The sequence below is a fragment of the Oxyura jamaicensis genome, chromosome 11 (genome assembly GCF_011077185.1).
Source record: "Oxyura jamaicensis isolate SHBP4307 breed ruddy duck chromosome 11, BPBGC_Ojam_1.0, whole genome shotgun sequence".
Lineage (NCBI taxonomy): Eukaryota > Metazoa > Chordata > Aves > Anseriformes > Anatidae > Oxyura > Oxyura jamaicensis.
In genome coordinates, this window is record NC_048903.1 from 5,432,961 (window position 1) to 5,446,819 (window position 13,859).

At 34.3% G+C, this 13,859-nt stretch overlaps 1 long non-coding RNA gene across 1 annotated transcript in view; it reads left to right on the plus strand.

Moving 5' to 3' along the window:
- The first annotated feature begins 5,755 nt into the window (after positions 1–5,755).
- LOC118172470 overlaps positions 5,756–13,859 on the plus strand; it is a 57,297-nt gene continuing 49,193 nt past the window's right edge. The window contains exon 1 of the long non-coding RNA XR_004753717.1: positions 5,756–6,146. This is a non-coding gene — a long non-coding RNA (uncharacterized LOC118172470). The remainder of the gene's footprint in view (positions 6,147–13,859) is intronic.

Genomic DNA, 13,859 nt, shown 5'->3' on the forward strand with positions numbered 1-13,859 from the left:
TGTGCTATTGTAGAAATACTAAGGAATATCCATATGCCTTCTGGAATAAGTAGAGCAAGGCTCTTTGGAAACAGTTGAATAGCATTATTTTTCAATAATAAATGGGCTATAAACTGATGTTGAATTATTTACTATTTCTTTTAAGCCCTAGAACTTTTAGAGGTAAATGGTTTTGGTTGCTGAAAGTATTACTTATAGTATTGCTATGAATATTTTGGAGAAGATCACAGGGAGTATATTATTCTGAGATTTATAAAGGGGGGGGGGGGGGGGCCCCGCCATTACTATTGTAAGTGACAGTTTAGAGTATTTAGAAAGGAAATTCTAAATTCAATTTCTATTTTAAGGCTGTTTAAATAGTCTTTGCTTGATAAACCTATTAAAATTCCAATGTGAAATGATCCAAAATATTTGAGAGTGGATGAAACAGAACCAGTTGACTAAAATACCTCAAAACAGAATTCAGGAATCATGTTTGTATTTTATATTTCAATTTGTATTTTATATCTCAATCCCTTTTATCCTAATACTAGTGGAGAGAGACATGCACTGATCTTAGAGTTTGACCAGTGCTCAGAATTCCTCCAATTTCCAGTATTTAGGTAATATTTCCTAGGAAAAATCCCATGTATAACCACTCTTAAGTAGTACATTTTCTGTTGAGGTTTTTCCCTCCCCATTGGAAAAACAGGAGACAGATAAGTTTTGAGAAAGAATGTTGTACTGGAAAAACTTAGTTTTGTGGTTGGTTTTGTTTGTTTGCTTGTTTGTTTTTAATAAATATAATATTGTATTTGTGTGTGTTATATAATGCACGTGTGTACACGTGTATGTCACTGATAGTGTTTATTGGAAACTGAAGTGAGGTATATGCAGTGTGCTCAGAAAGCCTGCAATTTGATCTAATCAGAGCTTGGACTAAGAATGTAATAAATTGTCAATGCTGGACTTTTGCATTCATTTACACTAATATAGAGTGTCTCATTTCTGAGAAGTAAATCAAAGTGGCTTCAGTACTTTATTTTCCATCTTGTATGTAAGTAAACTGCAGGATCAACTGGGAGGTTGAATCAATCTGCTATTTATTACCTCGAAATGTGACACCCTATTTTAAGTGCCTTATTCCCTTATGATTTAGACTGAGTAGTGCATTATGTTTAAACTATATAGAAACCAGCTTTACTGTTACTGGATTTTTCACTTTAGACGTGATGGATTTATATTTGCAGAAAACTTTCAGTGCATAAAGATATTATTTCATAAAATGGAATTTCAAACATTGATAGAGAACAAGAAAAGCAATTGAAGTTACTTCTTCCTGTCATTTGATAATTATTAATAATTCTGTAGCTCTTTTTCCATGAGATTTTATTTAAATGCTCTTGAAAAACATACTATTGACCAACTGTTTAATTTTTATTTTTATTTTTGTCTACAACAGATTGACATTACTTAGGAAATTATTTTCCTATAATCTGATTTTTGCAGAGAATAGGGCATCTCAATCACTTTTCCCCAGTTGGCTTTAGTGTTTTAATGCAACTTTTCTCCATTATTTTAAGGCAGTACAGAGGTAAGCTTTCTTGTTGCTTTTGTTTTGTTATTATTTTTCATGTAGAGTAAGTGGTGAGAATCAACACTTTCCTCTTTTTGTGATGTTATATTCTGGGACCATACAGCACACTACAATATCTAATAATGTCAATTTAAGTAATTTACATTCATTATGTTTGTAAAATGGATTTTCATTTGTTGACCGACTCTTTAAGGTAATGATGGCAACAGACAGGGAACTTATCACATAAAAATCTTATACATTTCATTAATAAAAAGATGGTAATAACCATAGTGAAGAATTTTGACTGCTTGGTCACATTACACATAATTTATTTGGGGTTTAAAATCTCTGATTCATATCATGTCTTTGCTTTGATTTTCCACTTACAACATTAACTAAATTCCAGCAAAATCCTCTCCTGCTTACATGATCAGTGTTATATTTTGTGAAAATGTTCTTGTTTGTTTTAATCCTCCAAATTAAGGAAAGGCATGAAGATATTTTGCTGGAAATGGAAAAGTAACCTCCATTTTCTAAAATGAAACCTTTGAAAATCAAGTCAGAAATGCAATGGAATATATACTTATTTCAGCATGGTGATGTAAGGTTTTAGTGAAGTTTTATCATATCATAATTACTTTTTTTACTCTGTACTACTTAAATGGAAAGCATAAAAACAAATGATATCATTGTAAACTTCAAGAAAGTTCTTATATGGTGTTTGCAGCTGTGATCTTTGAAAACCTCTATTGCCTTGAAAGTATATTTGATATTCAGAGCAGAAAATTTAAAGTAGGAAGAAAATAAACCCACACTACCAACTTCCTTCTATTATTAAGCAGTTGAAAAACAGCTGCTATGTGAGAATAGTAGCAAAGGCCTAACTATTTTATTCCACAAACCTATTCCACAGCTGATTAAAATATTAATGTAGAGGCCAAATGACTAGATAAACCATATTCAGGAACATGAAATCATGAAAATATTTTGAATAGTCACCTAGTAATTGAATTGATTTGCTTTGACTAGCACACATTTTTTCCCCCCTGTTTTATTACAGGCGTACTGTATGCTCAACAGTAAAGAGGGGGGAAAGCATATGGCCTCCTGTTTGAACTTCTGTAATTAATCCTTCCAAATACTATTTCCTTGGAAAGTTATTTTTAATTTTATTACAGTCTGTTCTTGTATTCTCCCACACAATCACTTGGGCAACATTTGTATCGATGAAAACGACATAAAGCAGCTCTTAACTAAAAGGAGACTGCTGTTTTACACAACATGTAAATGATTAAGTGATAGATTTTTATTACTGTTTGTGTGTAGAGTGCACTACAGCATTTGAGCATTAACCCCCACACACACCCCCGCCCCCAAATCTGTGCAGTCCTACAGTATGTGTTTAGGATTGTTTACTGTTTAAATTTGTACATCTTATTATTTAGAAAGCTTTTAAATGTTAATTATTCCCTTAGAGATATTGTGATATTTTTGTGTATGTTACGTGGATTCTTGTGCTCATGCAAAATAAATTGTTGCACTGTAGAAGTGGTAAGAGTCTAAATGAACATTATAGATATAACTGATGAAGAAATATTGAAAAACGTCACAATAAAACCTGATCAGGTTGATCCTATCCCTGTCAGCAGTTCGGATACTCAAAAAAAAAAAAAAAAAAAAAAAAAAGTCAATTCTTAAAGCTAGCTTTGTTGCTTGCCCACATAGAGAATTCCAGATGTGAATACTAAGCATGACTATTTATTGGCAAGATATTGGATACTGCAACCCTTTCAGGCAACATAGGGGAGCAACAATGCAAAGGGGATGACGTGATGATAGAGGTAGCAGCAGGGATTATGCTTCTAAATATCTGAAAATATTTTTGAGAACTCCAATGGAACTAGGTTGAGTTCTGCAGTAGTCATTATGTAACAGAAAGTATATTTAATATACTTTATTACTTATACTTTAATATCCTTGAGTTGCCTACAGATCATGGCATAGTGAGAAATTAAGAATTTACCTTGCAGCACTGTCTAGGTGTTTTCAGAGACTGTCTTGAACTGCAGGTTGAACTTCCCCCATGTTAGTCTTGAAAAAAAGTAGAGTAATTCTAAATTTTGTGCTCTTGAAAAGCCTGTAATAATGTCTGCCCTATAAGATCCTCGTATCTCTTCCTTCCTCATCCCTATCCATCTCTTGTCAGATTAGTAAGGGAGCTTCCTACAGCAGTATTAGTCTGAATGCTTTTAAATGTTGTAACTATAACATAATTTCAGTTGAGGTCTACCAGCAAGAAATAAGACTGAGTAGAAACAATTGACTTAATGTTGTTTTATTCAGATAAGCTAAAGGGTAAAAACAATGTTTAAAATATACCTCTTAGCAAATTAATTCCTGTTCAAGAATCTTGGACAGATCATATTTCCAGAAGTGTGAAAAAGGTCTGCCTCTTATGAATGATCAGATGTTACTTGTTTTTGGTTTTGTTTTTCCTCCATGAAACAGGAATTGTTGCATTGTACCAGAGTGGACAGCACAGGCTTGACTTAGATAGGCACAGTCCTCATTAATTCAGGTGAAGTATTAGGTCAGCAGCTCTAATAGTGCCTCATTGGTAAATTCAGTTGCTGTTTTTCTTTGAAGATAGGCTTTTCAGTTGTCACATAAAAACACTAGATTGAAATGGGGCACTTGTTTCTGGCTAAATGAAGTTATGTTTGTACAGAATAGTAACACACTTTCTTGGCCTGCATATATGAAGTCGTACACATGAAATGAAACTGTATAATGGGCACCCTCAAACTAAGATCAAATAGTTTTAGTTCATGTATTTTTAATAAACATGGATTAAATTATGTAGTAATTTAGGTAATGATCATAAACACTTCTACAACACATTCATGTGAGCTATTGACAGTTTTTTTTTTTTTCTTTTATGTTCCTTACTTATAGAAAATTATACCTTTATTTTACTCAAGCTTTTTATTTGAAAAGATTATTGTTGTGATGTCTTCGCAAAAGTCCGTTAAACCTGTACCACACTAGAAAGCTCTATAGCATTTCAAAGCAATATCTATATATATTTTTAAAGATACACACACAGCCCCCTGTTAGCATACTTACTGAGAGCCTTAGTCTTTAATGTAATTCATTGTATGTCAAAGTATGTGTTCTTGTCATGGTCCATACTCTTACCAAAGCAGATCTCAAGGTAACTTCTAGAATTGTCAGGCAATGGTAACTTTTTGTTAACGTTACAAGCTGTGTAAAATGTTTTCATTTTCAGTACACTTGATTAATAGTCCTTAAAAAGGGGATTCATTATATCTATAAGAGATGTAGATTTGTGGTAAATTTACTCATCAATCAGTAAGCTAGATCTTATTGACAAAAGTGAGGTGATCGGAAGGGCATGGGGGAGAAATCTTCCAGATCCTAGGAATCATCGACTGCTCAATGCCTTATAAGAAGGAAGCACTGCTAATTCTCTGCATTATTAAATAAGTGAGAATCTCAAACCTTTAGACAAAGCAAAGTGTAAATATGGACTTCATTAGGATGGCTGTGGATGCTAAAAACTTCACCAAAAAATATTAATAATAATAATAAAAGTCCAATAGATAAATTCACAGAAGAAAAAGTGCTCCCTTATCAAGTATTGCTGATGGAATAACATTGCTTTTGAAGATTATTGGAGTTTGGGAAAATGCATTATTTTATGCTTTCCAAGAGACAGTTGTTACTGTGCATTTTCTGCTGGTAACTGTTGAAGAGCATCATTTTGTGGGTGGCAGCTTTTATGTTCAAGATGACTTGTTTTCTTGAAATCAACAACAAAAAGTTGGCACTCTTCAGCTTTTAAAGTATCAGTGCTTTGGGGTTGTCTGCATGTCGCAGTGAAACAAAACTATGTACATAAAGCTAGAAAAGTGTTCCTTAGCATTAGCATTCCCTTGTGTTTGTAGTGCAGATGGGTAAATATTCCTTAACTCTGAGCTCTGACCTCAAAACTGTGGTTTAATAACTAACTGTAGCTTTACTAAATTCCATCACAGTGATCTCTATAGTCTGCTATGTCACAGAAGCAAATCTAGTGCTTCATTAGTACCCGCTCTTCAGGATAATTTAGTCATTACTCTCCAAGATACTTCTGGTTTTTGCAAAGTTTTGTGCTTCGTAGGTTGTATGTTTGTTTGTTTGTTTTGATTTGTGTATTATTTTTCTTTTGTGATGGAAGGTGTTTTTTTTTTTTTCTTGGATTCAGTTTTAACTCACACCTAATTGTCATGCTGATAAAGTAAGAAAGAGATAATCTTCGTACATTAGTTACCTTCTGTGGCTTGTGATTTGCAACAGAAATTAGATGAAGGGAAAGAAGTCTTTAGATTCAGATCTTGAGAAACTGTGTGCCCCATTCCTTACATTCACCGAGAAGATTTTTATCTAACAGCAGGATGGAAGACATCACTGTGTAACTTCTCATGTATTCATGTTTCATTTGTGCTCTCAAAAGTTTAAACTGCCTACAAAATAGATGATGAGTCTGGCTCTAGTTACAAGCAGTGGGAGGCTTTACCTTTAGCAGGTGAGTCATTACAACACCACATTCCATTTTAATTCTGTTATGCAAAACGTTTTTTGATGTTTTCTTATGATGTATGGATTGTGCAGAATTTATGAAAGAAGCAATTAAGTGGGTGGTGTCTGTGAGTCAGGCTTATATTTTAAAGTATGCTCATTTACTCGAGTAGTACTATCATCATTCTGAGCACTCCTACCTCTAAGACCTTAACATATGGATGGATGACGTTCTTTTACCCTTTAATAGTTCTTTACCTTTAATAGTTCTTTAACTTTTCTTTTTACTAGTAAACTCCTTCTTCCTATTATAAGCTAACATTAGTAAAATAGCGGATTCAACTGACTCCTGTAGCCTGAGACAATATTATGAAGTGACATCTTTACCTCATAATACTGATTCTTTAATAGGCTTCGGCTAAAGTGAACTGATTATAGGAAGCAGATGGGTGATTACTGGTGAGATATTGTAATAACAAAACAGTTTCAGTGGCTTGTGAGCTAACAACCGTACAGGAGATAAGCCCTTAGGTATATATTGAACATAAAAGGTAGTCTTGTATTGGAGCTTCCTGGAGAGAGGAGTCTTAAGTGTGGCTGGGTTGCTTGGTGGTTTAAATACTTACTCCAGCTCATTTAATATGGCTTGATTTTTTTTTGTATTGGAAGATTTCTTTCTATAAATTGCAGTTGTACTATGCCACCTTGAAATGGCCTGTCAGCTGTATGATACAGATTTTTTTTTTGACATTCTAATAGTGCATAACTTCTTCAGAAAAAGAAATTACTACTGTTTGAAGATCACAATGTATTTGTTAATCATTTATCCTAAAATGCTTAGTTACAATTTGTATTTCTAGTCTGCAGAGTGCTTGAGAGATTTGCATTATAAAGTAAAACATTCCAGTTAAAATAAGATTTGCTCATAAATGATTCATTTGGCAGTTATTAAATCACCTTCTAACTCCCATCTGCCGAAAGGAGTTTATCAGAGCGTTGTAATGGCATGGCAAACAGCTGGCTGTCTATTAGCCATTTGAAGTTGGAAAACCACTGGCCACTTTACTATGTTAAATTTGTTCTTTACAGGGAGTTATTTTACAAGCTGGATGGTGTTGGAAGGCTTTTTCTTTTGTTTTGCTTATGAATACTTTATTTCTGTGGTAAAGGAAGGATAAACGAGGTTTGCATACCAGGAAATATTTTATACCACATAACTAGATGGAGTGGCAGTTAGATGGCCAAAGGTCACTTCAGAATTAGTGTGCCATTTGCTTTTGCTGTAAACAAAACTCAAATCTCCTCGCTCTTGCAAAGCTAAGAAAATGAGCTCACTGCCTGGCAGTTTGGCATGGAATGGGAAGATGACTCTGAAACAATTCCCTCATAAATGGATTTTGTCCTCACTTAGTGTGGTGCATAGTCATGCCTTTTGTTTGACGTGTGTCTGAGTATAAAATGAACATCAACAGAAAGATTTTGAGAAGTATGGGGAGCATGTACAGTAGTGTCCCTACCTAGCGCATGTAGATAAACTGTTGGATTATCACAGGACCTTAGTCACTGAAATGAAGAGGAAAGTAATTGCCCTAAAAAGTAGATGGTAGCTGAACAGTGCCGTTTATTTTGGTTTAGGTATTGTCTGTCTTTTATCCAGGAAAGGAACAGTAGCACAAAATCTAAACCTTGTTTCCAACCAGTATGAGGGTTGGTTAAACATATGAAAGATGTGAAGTATTTCCGAAGACTTCAGCTCTTGGTTGGTTCGTTCATAACCAGAAGCTTTTTCCCTTCATGCATAATTTCTGTTATGGGACTGCCAGAATATTGGTGGGTAAATATGCCACCAGGTCAGTCCACAGAGCTCTGGGATTGTAACTTAAGTGATATAGGTGCTTTTAATTTCACAGGTGTTCACAACATTGAGTTGATTTCGGTTTCGTTTGTAGGCAATTTGCATTGGTCTGGAGGTCCAAAAATACCATAGATAAGAGATCCAGTTTATATATAAATTTAATTCCTCAGTTAGTGTCAGCACACCTGATTTGCATTGCTGTCCCCTGGGCCCAGGCAGAGCACCTATAGAAGGCACAAGGGCTCTGCAGGGATGCGGTTTTGTCTGCAGAGATCTAGACTGAAAAACAGATTCCAAATAGACTGAAGAAAACAGGTGCTTGATAACCTTGAAATAGTTCATAGATAATACAGAATTTCAAGTGTTATAGAAACACAAACACTTACGTTTGCATTCCTGGGACACTTCTTTAATACTGTTCTGAATTGGTAATTTTTCGGAGCAACAGGAGAGGTTTTTGTGACCAACACTTAACTTGAATTCTTCCTTAGTGAAATTCTTTGATACTGGAGAGAACATATCCCTGCTCCTGTCTGTTCCTGTGTATAGATGTTGTGCTTCATTCCATTCTGGATTATAATTATTTGGCGTTTGTGTATATGCTCAGAGAAGTTTTTGTTTGTTTTTGTCTTTTGAGGTCTCTGTTTCACTTTTTGTTATATTCTTGAGGGAAAACCCAGTTTGCATTTTGAATACTGTTTATATAAGCATGTAGTCAAAATTGCCTACCTGTATGTTAGGTGCATGGCTTTTAAACATAATCTAGATAATAAATAGCATAAATACAATAAATGGAGATAGATTACGAGCTACTGTCTTTTTAATGGTGATCCTTTTCAGATATAATCCTTAGATAAGATTCACACTTCCATGACTTGACCACTGATACGATAATAGAGAATTACACTCTAAGGGCCTACCAGCATCACTTAAATCAGTCACTTGTTTTTAGCATAAGCTCTGTGGAAACAGAAGCAGAAAGACTCTTACATAAGACTTGAAATGCTAAACATGGTATTTAGTTATACATGAGACATTCTGGGAAAATCTCAGGTGACAAGGAAAGATGCTTCAGAGCATTAATCCCAATATAGTAACACGCTATATACTGACAAATATATCCAAGCTTAAGTAATTAAATCTTTTTTTAAAGACACACTATGATAAGGAGTAAGTGTCCTGAGAAGATTAAATTTTTTTTCCTCTTGTATACCACAGTTCAGTAGTGATCATTTGAAAGCCGGTGTCTTCTTTACCCCTTCAGCTCCTTTTTCTTTTAAGACCCTCAGGGATTGCCTGAACACTTAATGTGCAATTGGTATTAAAAAATAGACACTACACACTTAAGTACAAATTTAGTATCTCCCATTACATGTGTACCACACTATTACCATAATTTAATCTTGTTATCTTATTTTCCTTTCAGTACATCCAGCTTTTTCAGAACAGTCTAACTATTTAAAACAATAGTATCCTGTGTCCTGTAACCAAAATCTTTAGTTCAAAGGAATTAGCGCTGAAACTTGAATGCCTCTGTTCTACCAGTGGGATAATTTCATCAATATTTGTTCTAAAAGAATACTAGCTTAAAACTCAAGAAATATTGTTTCATTCCATGTAACTCAGTTTGGTTTACTCTGATGTAAATCAAAAAGATCAAGCCTAGATCAGTGCTAGTGCAGCTCTGATGTTTTGAGCTGTGTTCTTGCATGTATTACGGGGCAGATTTTGTGTTCTGCCAAGAAGCTTCTGGAGAATTTTTGTTGAATTCTTGTTGCACTGCCTGTGTAAGGAAAAGTTATCAATGATTGTTTTTTTTTTTTTTTCCTTTTTTTTTTTTTTTTTCCCTGCTTCATCTAATGGCTTCTTCCTCTCTGTTTGAAGAAGTAGTCAATTCCATTTTTGAGATGCTTAAGGCCAAACTTCTGCATCTGATTCCAAAGATACATTTGTGCTTCATTTAGTGTTTCTTGCTTTCTACATCCTGCATCAGAGAAATAAATGAATAGCGATAGGCACCAATTCTGTATCGCTAAAAGTACTTAAAAGATTTTTAAGTCACTGAGGTCTGTATAGAGAAATAGTCAAAAGTTAAGTTTCCCTTACCTTTTTTTGTTTGTTTTTAAGACTGTGAGCTGGAAGCATTGGCGTGTGAATATTTTTAAATGTGTTCTTTTTCCATTCCTTATAAATATTTGGAAATGACAAAGGCTATAAGCCTCCACTTAACCTCTAAACTGAAGTGCACATTTAATCAAGAGTTGAAAATAGGAGAGTGGTTTCCCTTTTAAGTGGTGTAACATATCCTACCAATTGCAGCTGCTGAAATTGCTTCTTTTTAAGTACCTAAGTGGGCACCAGGTGAGATGGAGTATTGTCTAAGTTTTGGGGGGTTTGGAAAATGTAACAGGTTTTCTGAAGGTACATATCCTTATTGATAAGGTTTTTAAGGTTTCTTTTTTATTTCTTTCAGATGATTAAATGTTAAAACCTCAGTGGTTTGAACAAGCAGCATAACATTTGTCATTATTTCCAAGTGTTTGGCTTGGTTAGCTCTAAGACAAAGCTGTGAGGGGAGTAGTCCAGTTTTTGAGCTGAACGTCACACGTGTCTCTAGACACTACTTGCAAGATGCTAACTAGTAAATTGCTAATAGTTCTACCTAATGCGATGAATTAAATTCCACTTATGTTAGTGTTGTTGGGTTTGTAATTGTAATTTTAGCATGTTGTTTCTCTAGCTTTCCCAGAAAGAAAATGGTGATTGTGGAGTTTCACTCCCTGATGATATTTAAAAAATGGTCCTGAGCAACCAGCTCTAGGTGGCCTGGCTTTAGCAGGATTGGACCAGATGACCTCCAGAGGTCACTGCCAACCTCAACCATTCTGTAATTTACCTTAAATGTTAGATGGTGCTGGAGTGTAAAACTGCAAGCTGTTGTATATAGGTACACAGCTGTTTACAATAGAGCTTTATTGTTTCTGCCTGAAGGGGGGTGTGGGGGGAATATAGCAGTATGGTAACAGATCAAAAATAGCCCTAGATGACGATACCCCACTGGGTGCATGAAACTGTTTTTCTTCAGTTTTAATAAGATGGAACCTAGGTGTCAATCCAAGCTAGAAGTTGCGTTGTCATGTTTTGAAACACGGGATTAGGGGCAATTTTAAAAATGAATCCACAATTCTGTACATGTAATGCTATTTTTAAATGCATCCTTTATTTTTATTTTTCCTAAGATCTCATTTCTCCTAATAATTTCCCACATTGTAATCAAACAATAGATTTCATCCAAAATTGTAGCTAGCAAAAATAATTTATCAATTTGAAACTAGTAAATGACTAATGTAGAATGGAAAATAAAATGTCTAATTGAGTTAATGTAGGCACTGTGTCAGTGTACAGCCGTTGTGATTGATGAAGATTAATTTCCTTTAGAATGAATATTCTACATAAGGGTCTACTCTTGTCAAAAATGAAAAATATCAATGAATGTAGATTTAGTAGAGTAATAAGCAGTCTGAGTAAAGTACTTGAAAGTGCAGATTGTCATTTGTTATTTGTATTTTTGCTAGTCAGGTTATTTTGTAGCTTTAAATGCTCTTCTTCATGGTCTGCTGTAGGTGTGGTTCTAGGTATGCAAGACTGAATTAAACTTCTACTCAAATCCTTCCATTGTAATTGAGTGAACTGACTGATGAAATGGGAGGGATTTTGGCTTTACCTCTTCCTAGTTGTGAACACAAATTGTGGTCCCTGTTAGAAAACTGCTTGCTTTTGGGAAGGCAGCCAACGGTGAGTTCCTCTGCTAAAAAGAGCTGTTCTACCACTCTGGTTTCATTTCACAGTCTGCTATTAGTCAGGCTGAGATGTTGTTGAGAAAGGAATGACAAAAATGATGTATGTTTTATGTGCAACAGAAATGATAAGAAATGGACAAACGTTATTTGCATCTGTGTATTGAGCTATGAAGGTACTTGTGGAAACGTTCTTATCAAATACATATTTGTGCCAAATAAAAAGCAGCAAAAGTTCATACAGAAACTCTTCCTTATCTTCTGTAAAAAATAATCTCCTGCTGTAGTTTATCATGTAATTATATAGTAACAAGAAGTCTTTTGTAGGTGTTTTGCAAACTTTTTGAATCAGTGGTATTAAGATTAATTAGGAAACCAGACTGTTACACTAAGTAGAATATATAAAAAGTTGGATGCATATAATCTGTTTCATAAACGTTTTGAGGTTTTTGTTTTTGTTTCTTTTGAACAGTCACACTACCACATTACCCAAGATGGTATATAACAGATAAACAGAGGTGCCATTTAGTGCTATTAATAGCTGTAAAAGGAAGTTTGACTAATATATCCATTCGTGCACAGCAGTATTCTATAGAATTTCTCAGCAAAAATCAATGAATGTATTATTGAGTTTGACTTAGTACATTAAACAAATCTGAGCATGTTAAGAAGCTTAAAGATTTAGAACCTTTATCTTGAAATCCTTTGTTTTCCATCTAAAATTTCTTATTCAAATATGAAGCTGCTATCTGTACCTAATGATTTAGATGGACAAGTTTTCCTTTAAAGGCTTTTCAGAAGGTAACAGTTTTAACTTCCTGGTTTTGTGAAAGGTGAGGAAGTACTATTGTTCTTTCCATGAGTTTCAGCAAGAATAAGCAATTATCCTGTTCTGCATTAACAATATTATTAAATCCATTGATCCTCTTAGCAATTCAATAATCTGGATAATCATTTTAAATTTAATCTTTTATTTCAGAAAGAGATGTCTAGGCTTTTCAGGTAATGTAAGGATGCCAAATTTTCTTTGATTTACTGATGTAATATGCAAAGGGAAATTAATGTTGATTTTATAAAACCAAAAGGATTATTTTGCCACCCAAAAATTCCCCTTGGAAAATAATTAGTACTATCTCATTTTTTTTGAAAGGTGCAGTCTTAGAGCTATATATATATACACTCAATTTATATTTAATAAAGAAATTACTTTCATGTAAAATATGCTTCTTTTGTTCCCAATTTTAGCTGAAAGGTATACCCATTAACTTTCTCTTCTAGGTTGCACATTGCCCAGTTTGAATGAATTCAGTGAATAGAAATAATAATAAAAGACATAATGGATTAGTCATAGCAGTGAAAATTGCTGGCACAAATCTAACAAGCATTAGAATAGTATACATTCTGTCATCTTAGCTAATATTGTGTACATTGGGTAAACATACACAGACAAAAATACCCTTTAATGTATTTGACTGTTGTGTTGGAAAATGTAGGCTTATTTTGTACATCAAAGTGTATATACACAAAGGGTTAAAATGATGTTGTAGTTCTTAACCACATTTTATAGTTTTCTAACTGTAAATGTTAAAATGATTAGTTCAGGATTTTCCTTGAGGATTCAGTGGTGAAGAAGCTATTTTATTTACAGTACTTTAGGAAATAATCTCCCACTTTACTAGGAGTAGGCCTATGAGTAGGACAAAAGCAGTATTGTGAAAGAAAGTATTGGGGAAAATTGTACAACACTGAAATTTACACTGATAAGCGTAGTGTAGAGAAGTTGCATGTACTGGACCAGATTCAGACAGTGGGTCCAGATCTCCTGTGCTGATCTCAAGTGTGAAGGAGCTGTATTAGCATGGAGATGAGGGTGGGATAAGAATTAATATGTGTATTCTCATCAAAAGTCCCAGAGTACAAGGTGTGCTCAGAATAGTGTTCCAAGACAAGCCATGGGAGCAAAGCTGTTGGCAGTGGGAATGGCTCATTGTGTTCAGTGGTGTGGGAATTTAGAGTGAAACTACAGCTGTACAATGTTGTTGAGTAATAATCATTAAAAAAAAAAAAA